Genomic DNA, 8853 nt, shown 5'->3' on the forward strand with positions numbered 1-8853 from the left:
TATTTAAACATGTATAAGTTAGGTTAGGTTAGTGTATAAATAACGAAATACAGTAAACACAGTCCTGTATATGTTGCTCTATGTGACTCGCTGTTGTTTTGATTATTTTCACTGCCTCTTGAGGACCTTTTGCAGCATTTTCACTTTTTTTTAATGAATATGTTTGAAAAAATCCATGACACACAGAGGCCGCGATAAATGGTAATCCAGCGGCACTGTTGACATTCATGTTTCGAAGCTACAATCAAAGCCTGAACCACTGTGCCAATTTCAGAGCAACATATGTGGTGAATATTATCTAATACGGTATGCATTACCAGTTTTCCTTGTTTGCAGTGAAATGCATTATTTTACAATCCATTCAAATGTCAGATACCAAATATGTAACTTCTGGTTGCTGATGGTGTATTGCAGGAGTGACCAACTCATTTTTGGCACAGGCCACATTGTAGTCATGGTTTCCCTTGGAGGGCCATTATGAATTTTGGGAGACCATATACATATTTAATCACCTCCACATTACATACACCACTCATAACATATTGATGGATAACTACTTTTAAAATCAGAAGTAAAACATAATGATTGTTCTTGTGGACTTCATATGACATTTTGAGATTTTGGTTCAGACTTTAGCAAGCCTCATGGAATTCGACATGCTTTATTTGCTTTTGCAGGCCACATAAAATGATGTGGCAGGCCAAATCCGGCCCCTGGGCCTTGACTTTGACACCTGTGGTGTAGTGGTATACTCGCATGACTTGTGTGGGATCAGTTCCTGCTCAGTGATGGTGTGAATGTGAATATTTCTGGCTGCAAACATGATTTCGTTGTTGAGAGGTTCGACTGTATCTCTCTTTGGTCAGATTTTTTTTTAATTGGATTCAATTACAATCAGTGTGTTACTGTAACCAAATTATATCATAACCCTGTAAGAGAAATTGCTATACAATAGAAATTGAAGACAATTTTACAACTGAGTAGACCACTTCAACGACTCGTCTTTCCATCTGCAAGTCACAGTGACTTGTGCTGTTTGAGTTTCTTAATTTGTTATACGGATCTATCCAACAGAAATTCATCTTACCAACTTCACTATGTTCTTTTTGAACTGCTGTCTTCTTCTTCCCAAGAGATCTGTGTCCAGTCTTTTTGTCCTCTTCATCTAAGAAAGTTGGCATGTTAGTATCATGGTAATGAAACTTTGAGTTGTGTTGACGATGCACTGACTCACCGCTGTCTTCAACATCATCGTCGTCATGTGTAAGTGTTGCAATCCTCTTTCGTTTGGTGGCGCTCCCTGATGTTGATGGTTGTTCTTGGCCATGTGTGAAAGATGCGTCATAGACTGTAAATAATAATAATAATATACTTTGGGTGAATATGCTTTGATGATACACATTTGTAATTCCTGATATATTGGAATGTACAAAAAACAATCAGGACTTGGAGCGGGGGTGTCAAACATACGGCCGGCGGGCCGTTACCGTCCGACAAGCAGGTTTGATCAGGCCCGCAGGATCATTTAAAAGTGAAAAAAATGCAGAAAAGACATGGAACGAAAATTTTGAATAACATGCAATTCATGGAGTATCCGCTAGGGGACACACCGTTTTGATCAGAGTAGAAAGACACATTGTTTTGAGAAGAAGACAACAGCAGTCTAAGTCTGTCACTGAGACGGACGGACCCAAAACAGCAGATGCTATCAAGGACATTTTAATTCATTATTCTTTACACATTTAATGGCACTCTCTTTAGTTTGTAAGGTATAGGGAGGGATTAAATTTATAATTTATATGCACAAGGCTTAAAAATTCCTTTCTTCACAAATCTCCTTTAATCTAAAAGCGCATCACTGTATTTTTCAACACCAATTACTTGTTTAGTGCCCTTGTACAATCAGTTGCGATGCATATATGTGAATGATAAAAGTCAATCGTACATTTGTCTAAGGAAATCTAAGGTGCTTCATGAAATGTTTTGTAAAAAGATATGTTCATTAAATTTCTACATTTCCGAATGTTCTTGTGCTTCTTTATAGCAGAGTACGGTATAATTTTAATGGCTCGGCCCACTTAACATCTACCGAGGCCAATGTGGCCTGAGTTTGACAGAGTGAAATGAGTTTGACACCCCTGACTTAGAGTAAGAAAAAAAATCGTACTAATGCCAGGTCTGTAACATGTCACTTGTGCCAATGTTAGAGACTCACCCAATCCATGTCTTCCCAACATTGTCTTTTTTTTCTTGACAGTCTTCTTAACTGTCTTATGGCACACCCCTCCATCTATAAAATAATGTTTTGATAGAATCAAAGTTCTTTCCACATGCATCTCAGAAATATGCCAATAATACAGCAAAAGAGGATTCAAGTCGGACAAAAAAACATTACCGCCATATTCACTGCCAGAAACATCACTCATGTCGTCATCAGCGTCATCAGCATAATTTCTTTCTTTAATTGACTGCATCTTCGGTGGCCTTTTGTAGGTGCCTTGTAGCAAGATGATGTACTCAAATGAAATTCCTTACATCTCAGAAACATAGCAATGGTGCAGTGACAGATGGTCCAAGTCAAACTGAAAGCATTACCTGTGTTTTCAGTGTCCAAGTTGGTACTGTTACCGCCTCCATCATCTTCATCATCAGATCTCGTTGCTACAGCTGAATGTGGCACTTCTCATTCTGTGAAAGATGACATTTACACCATGTACAGTAAATATGGATGGAAGACATTCACACTCTTGCTCCGAGAATGAAAGGGTTTTCTCATTTATGCAAATGGTCTGGACACAGAGAAAATGAGAGCTGTCAAGGTGAAGGAATTACTAAACATCCATCCATTTTCCAATCCGCTTTATCTTCACAAGAGTCGCAGGGCATGCTGGAGCCTATCCCAGCTGTCTTTGGGAGGTCAGCGGGGGACACCCTGAACAAGTTGCCAGCCAATTGCAGGGCACACAGAGACAACCATCTCAAACTCACACCTGGGGACAATTTAGAGTGTTCAATCAGCCATGCATGTTATGGGAATGTGGGAGGAAACCGAAGTACTTGGAGTAAGCCCACGCAGGTATGTGGTGGGAAAAATAAGCAAACGCCACATAGGAAGACTAGGACCGGAATTGAACCCTGCACCTTTGCACTGTGAGGTCGACAGGCTAACCAGCTTTAATCAGTAGTAGTTTAACGGTATTAGAACGGTATCGATCACATGTTATCACTAACTCCCTGTTTGATTAAAAGTTCTGTCTTTGATCATTGTTCGTTACTTTTAATCCACAGGACAGATGTGTGTCAGAACAGCACACGTGTGAGGATAGTGAGAGGCAGCTGCCTGTCAAGTTGCTGCAACATCCCCCCAAATAACTCGACATACATATGTGCGTGCTTTTGTTTGCTTATTGTTATCATTGAAAAAAAGGTTCTGGTTAAAGGTGCCAGAGGCAGAGGCAACTGGGATCAATTGGTGTCTAACTAAAAATTGTTGTAACTTAGAAGTAGGTCATTTGGTCAACACTAGGTCTAATGTTTGAATGTGATTAATTTGAAATGATTCAAGGTTTCTATATTAATTTCAAGCATGAACTCTAGAGCATATATTGGCATCCCTCTTCCTGCTATGACTACTAATGTTATTTTTATTACATACCATCTTGAGCTTCCTGTTGTCTCCCTGGATCTAGTCTTCTCTTTTTGCCACTTTTCAGACCTTTGGTTGAGGTGGCTGCATGTGCTCTTCCTTTTGAAATATTCACAGTCAGAAATCAGAAAACATAATTTTACACTAAAATATGAAGGTAAAAGAAAATATGCCGATAAAGACATGCACACTGTCGTGGAAACAAAGACAGAGGGAGAAAAGAATAAATGGAAGGGGATGACTTTAAAAATATATTAATTTACATACCAGTGATAACAGAGTCCAGGGTTTGCAGACTCTTTCCCTTCAGCGACTCTGTCCCACGTTCCATCGCAAACAGTAGTTTGGCAATCTTGGCCACTTGGAAAGTTTTATCGGTCTGCCGATAAAACTCACAATGGACTCTAATGTCGTGTCCCATAAAACGAGCAACTTGCTCGAGTTCCTGATTGTTCAGGTCGAGAAGCTGACATAAGGTAGCAACATGCTTCCTTAATTTTGTTGACCTCAACAGTCCTGGGTTTTTGGCCTTGCTCTCTTGTGCGTATTTTCTGAGGCACGTGTCACATCCACGAAGATTGGTGGTAGTTCCTTTTTTGGCCATCATTTAACTTCTCTGTTCCTTACGATTTCATACCTTTTTGTTTTGATTTACATTTTGCCTTGAGGGCCTTAGCTTCATGCAAATCAATGTGGTCCTTTTCTGATCCACTGCTGTTGGACGACCGGGACCCCCTCCCTTCACTGAATGCTGGTTTGTGGTTATCTCCACTTTGGGCGGATGACACAGACTCCTCTGATGATGATGATGGTGTTGACCTTGTGGAGAAGGCTCCGGAATGAGTCTCAGCACCAGGCCTCTCTTTGAGAAGAGGTGTATGTTGCCCTGATGGTTGGGCTTTACGCATTTGAGCCTACACATCAGGGCAGAAGAGGGAAAAACAGGGAAAATTGTTAATTTTGTAGACAACTGAGATGGTGAAAAAGAGTTTTATGCTAGATCTCGGCAATTCTGTACAAAGTTTATCTGTCTTTGCCAATGTTTTCAACACTTGTCTTCCAACTTGCATTCATGAAAATACGACAATGTTTTGTCGTCACACATTTTCACAGGATGGAAAGTAGACCAGATGGAACTAAAACCTCCATTAATAAAACAAAGTATGAGTTAATCAGCATGCATTTTCTAGTCTCATGGAAAAGAGACAAATAATATAATTTATTAAATTAAAAACTGGGCAAAAATCGATGGACATTTTAGTTGACAGGCAGAAAAAAAGAGTAAAATGAATATGATTATGTAAATTAACTCAAAATACGATAGTAATAAATAAAATGGTACAGAGTAGTATTTGAACCTGTGATGATAAAACTCATGTTGGAGACACGCTTCGGATGCTCTGTGAAATTAAGCAACTGGCATTTAAAAACACAGTAAAGCAGCTCGCGTTGGCCTGCAATCCGCCTCATTCATTCGGTATTTAATTTAAAAAATACATTTTTCTCGAGAAAAAATGGTTTCTGGCTAGACTAAACATGTCTAGTTTAATATAATACAGCGAGCCAGAGCACTGGTTCATTTGTCTACTTATTTCAATTCGGTATGAGTACAGAAACTAACAATTTCTGTCTCATTTTTGCCGAAATATAAACCACATAAATTCAACGCGACGCGGCCTTGCCGTAACCGCCTGAGCGCAAGCCATGTGCGTTGTTCCTAAATTGCTGTGTTCGTAGTTTGCCATTGTTTCTTCGTGTAGAAAAAAAACTACATAAAGCAGCTTTAAATTAAAACCAATTGACGGCCTAGAGTTTACAGTACGCCGCGAGTAACAAGTCCTTCGGTGCTCAGTACGCAGATTGTTACGACGACACTCGTATTCGCGGGTACCCGTCTCTCGACAAAGAAAGGATGATTACTTACCTGAGCATTCTCATTCTGACGGTGGTGCTCCCGGTTAGGGGCGAGTCTTCTCCGTGTTTTCTCCATGTCGTTAAAAAGCCAAATGGTGTTGGTTGTCCCGGTATAGAAATATAAATGGCTGGAGTGCGCCGAAAAGTATCGCGCGAAGACAACGCTCCTCCAGCCTTTGAAGCCAACCGCTTCTTAATTGATGCGAGGGGGAGAGTGGGGGGATGGGCAGAGTGGGGGGATGGGCAGAGCAGCAACTTCGGAGCGAAAACTCTACTTAAACATGATTAACCCTTTCATGGTCTTCTCACTTTAACGTTTCATATAACATAATCAGAAATTCACACAAATTCTTAAACTACATAAAGTATTGTAACAACAGTCTTCTCCGTGTTTTCTCCATGTTGTCAAAAAGCCAAATGGTGTTGGTTGTCCCGGTATAGAAATATAAATGGCTTGAGTGCGCCGAAAAGTATCGTGTGAAGACAACGCTCCTCCAGCCTTTGAAGCCAACCGCTCTTAATTGATGCGAGGGGGAAAGCGGGGGGATGGGCAGAGCAGCAACTTCGGAGCGAAAATTCTACTTAAACACGATTAACCCTTTCATGGTCTTCTCACTTTAACGTTTCATATAACATAATCAGAAATTCACACAAATTCCTAAACTACATAAAGTATTGTAACAACATTTCAAAACACTTTAGTTATTAATTTATCAATCAAAGAAATTAAAACAAATAAAACACCTACACTGTGTATGCAATGCTCTGCTTCGGTTATTACAGTTTGGGATATTGTCAAAGGTGTTCCATATTTATGTTTGTCCATTTTTCCTACTTCCAAGACTACAACTTCACTTCAACAAGGTGACCGGCTCCCTTCCGCATCCAGCATTTAACAGTGCTGCCATTGAAACCAATATACCACGAAACTGTCAGAAGGGCTCAAGTTGTAGTTTATCAATGTAGTCATCCAATAATACTGAAATAACAACCTATATTTCCAACCTGCCTTTCCAAAAAGATGTGAAATGTTTCTTAATTTAATACAGGGGTCTCACACTCACGGGCTACAAGACGCTAATTTCAGGCCCCTCACCTTGATGTGAAACTTTGCGTCAACGAAGCGAGTCTCCACTTTGTCCCCCCCCCCCCCCAGAAACCAAATATGTGTCACACCCTAATTACTGTCCATTGCATTCTTAAGTACTCATCAACGAGTGGGTACTTAGCCACTGACAAAGACGCAGTTGTCCTGCACAATCTCTAATGTAGACATCTTTTTTTTTCAAACCAAAAGTTCATTTTTACAGTGTAGCCATGTGAAAAGCTGTTCTAAAAGGACATGCATGGATGAACAACCATCCATACTGACACTCACACCTAGGGACAATTTAGAGTGTTCTATTATTCTTTCATGCATGTTTTTGGAATGTGGGAGGAAACCAGAGTACCTGGAGAAAACCCACACAGGCCCGGGGAGAACATGCAAACTCCATACAGGGAGGCTGGAGCCAAGATTGAAGGTTATCAGAACCTAGCAAGGGGCCGGTTGCGATTTGCTGTTGTAGGAACTGATTGACTAAAGGGCCGTTCACACGGCACACATTTGCTCCGGCGCTGCAACGATATATTTTGTTGCTATATATTTTGCACCGCAGCAAATTGTGTGGAGCGTTCACACGTACAAAGCCGCTTCACACGGCAGTTTCTGCAGCGGAGCAAAACGACAGAAAACAAACGAGCTGTCGTGTTGGTTCTTTTTAAAACGTACTGTATATACACAACTCAAGCGACTACTAGACCGGCACGTCCTTCTCCTTCCCGGTTTCCATGCCTTCTGCTCGAGAGTGACCACCCAAGAAAACGTAAATGAACGATGACTTCAATGACACTCAGAAAAGCAAACACTAATGCACCAAACTGAAAATCAAGAGAGGAAATCACAAAATAAATTCTATGGGGGTGGGGGGTTGTGAACAAACAACAAAGGAACAAACAACTCCGAGACAGGGGGTTCGGTACTCCATACCCACGAAGCACACCCCACAGAACTCCCCGGTCTGCCAATCCAGAGGCACTCTCCCTGTTGACCACGCGATGTTACAGAGGCGTGTCAACCAGGACAGCCCCACAACATCCAGAGCCTTGAGGAACTCCGGGCGGATCTCATCCACCCCTGGGGCCTTGCCACCGAGGAGCTTTTTAACCACATCGGTGACTTCAACCACAGAGATAGGAGAGCCCACCTCAGAGTCCCCAGGCTCTGCTTCCTCCAAGGAAGGCGTGTTGGTGGAGTTGAGGAGGTCTTCGAAGTATTCTGCCCACTGGTTCACAACGTCCCGAGTTGAAGTCAGCAGCGCCCCATCCCCACTGTGCACAGTGTTAGTGGTGCACTGCTTCCCCCTCCTGAGACGTCGGATGGTGGACCAGAATTTCCTCGAAGCCGTTCGGAAGTCGGCTTCCATGGCCTCACCGAACTCTTCCCATGCTCTGGTTTTTGCCTCGGCGACCACCAAAGCTGCGTTCCGCTTGGCCAGTCGATACCCGTCAGCTGCCTCTGGGGTCCCACAGGCCATAAAGGCTCGATAGGACTCCTTCTTCAGCTTGACGGCATCCCTTACTGCTGGTGTCCACCAGCGAGTACGGGGGTTGCCGCCACGACAGGCACCAACCACCTTACGGCCACAACTCAGATTGGCCGCCTCAACAATAGAGGCACGGAACATGGTCCACTCGGACTCAATGTCCCCCGTCTCCCCCGGAACATGGGAAAAGCTCTGTCAGAGGTGGGGGTTGAAACTCCTTCTGACAGGGGATTCTGCCAGACGCTCCCAACAGACCCTCACAATACGTTTGGGTCTGCCAGGACGGACCGGCATCTTCCCCCACCATCGGAGCCTCCTCACCACCAGGTGGTGATCAGTTGACAGCTCCGCCCCTCTCTTCACCCGAGTGTCCAGAACATGCGGCCGCAAATCCGATGACACGACCACAAGGTCGATCATGGAACTACGGCCTAGGGTGTCCTGGTGCCAAGTGCACATGTGGACACCCTTATGTTTGAACAAGGTGTTCGTTATGGACAGTCCGTGACGAGCACAGAAGTCCAATAACAAAACACCACTCGAGTTCTGATCGGGGGGGCCGTTCCTCCCAATCACGCCCCTCCAGGTCTCACTGTCATTGCCCACGTGAGCATTGAAGTCCCCCAGCAGAACAAGGGAGTCCCCAGCAGGAGTACTCTCCAGCACACCCTCCAAGGACTCCAAAAAGGGTGGGTATGCTGAGCTGCT

Source organism: Hippocampus zosterae, chromosome 2, assembly GCF_025434085.1.
Source record: "Hippocampus zosterae strain Florida chromosome 2, ASM2543408v3, whole genome shotgun sequence".
NCBI lineage: Eukaryota > Metazoa > Chordata > Actinopteri > Syngnathiformes > Syngnathidae > Hippocampus > Hippocampus zosterae.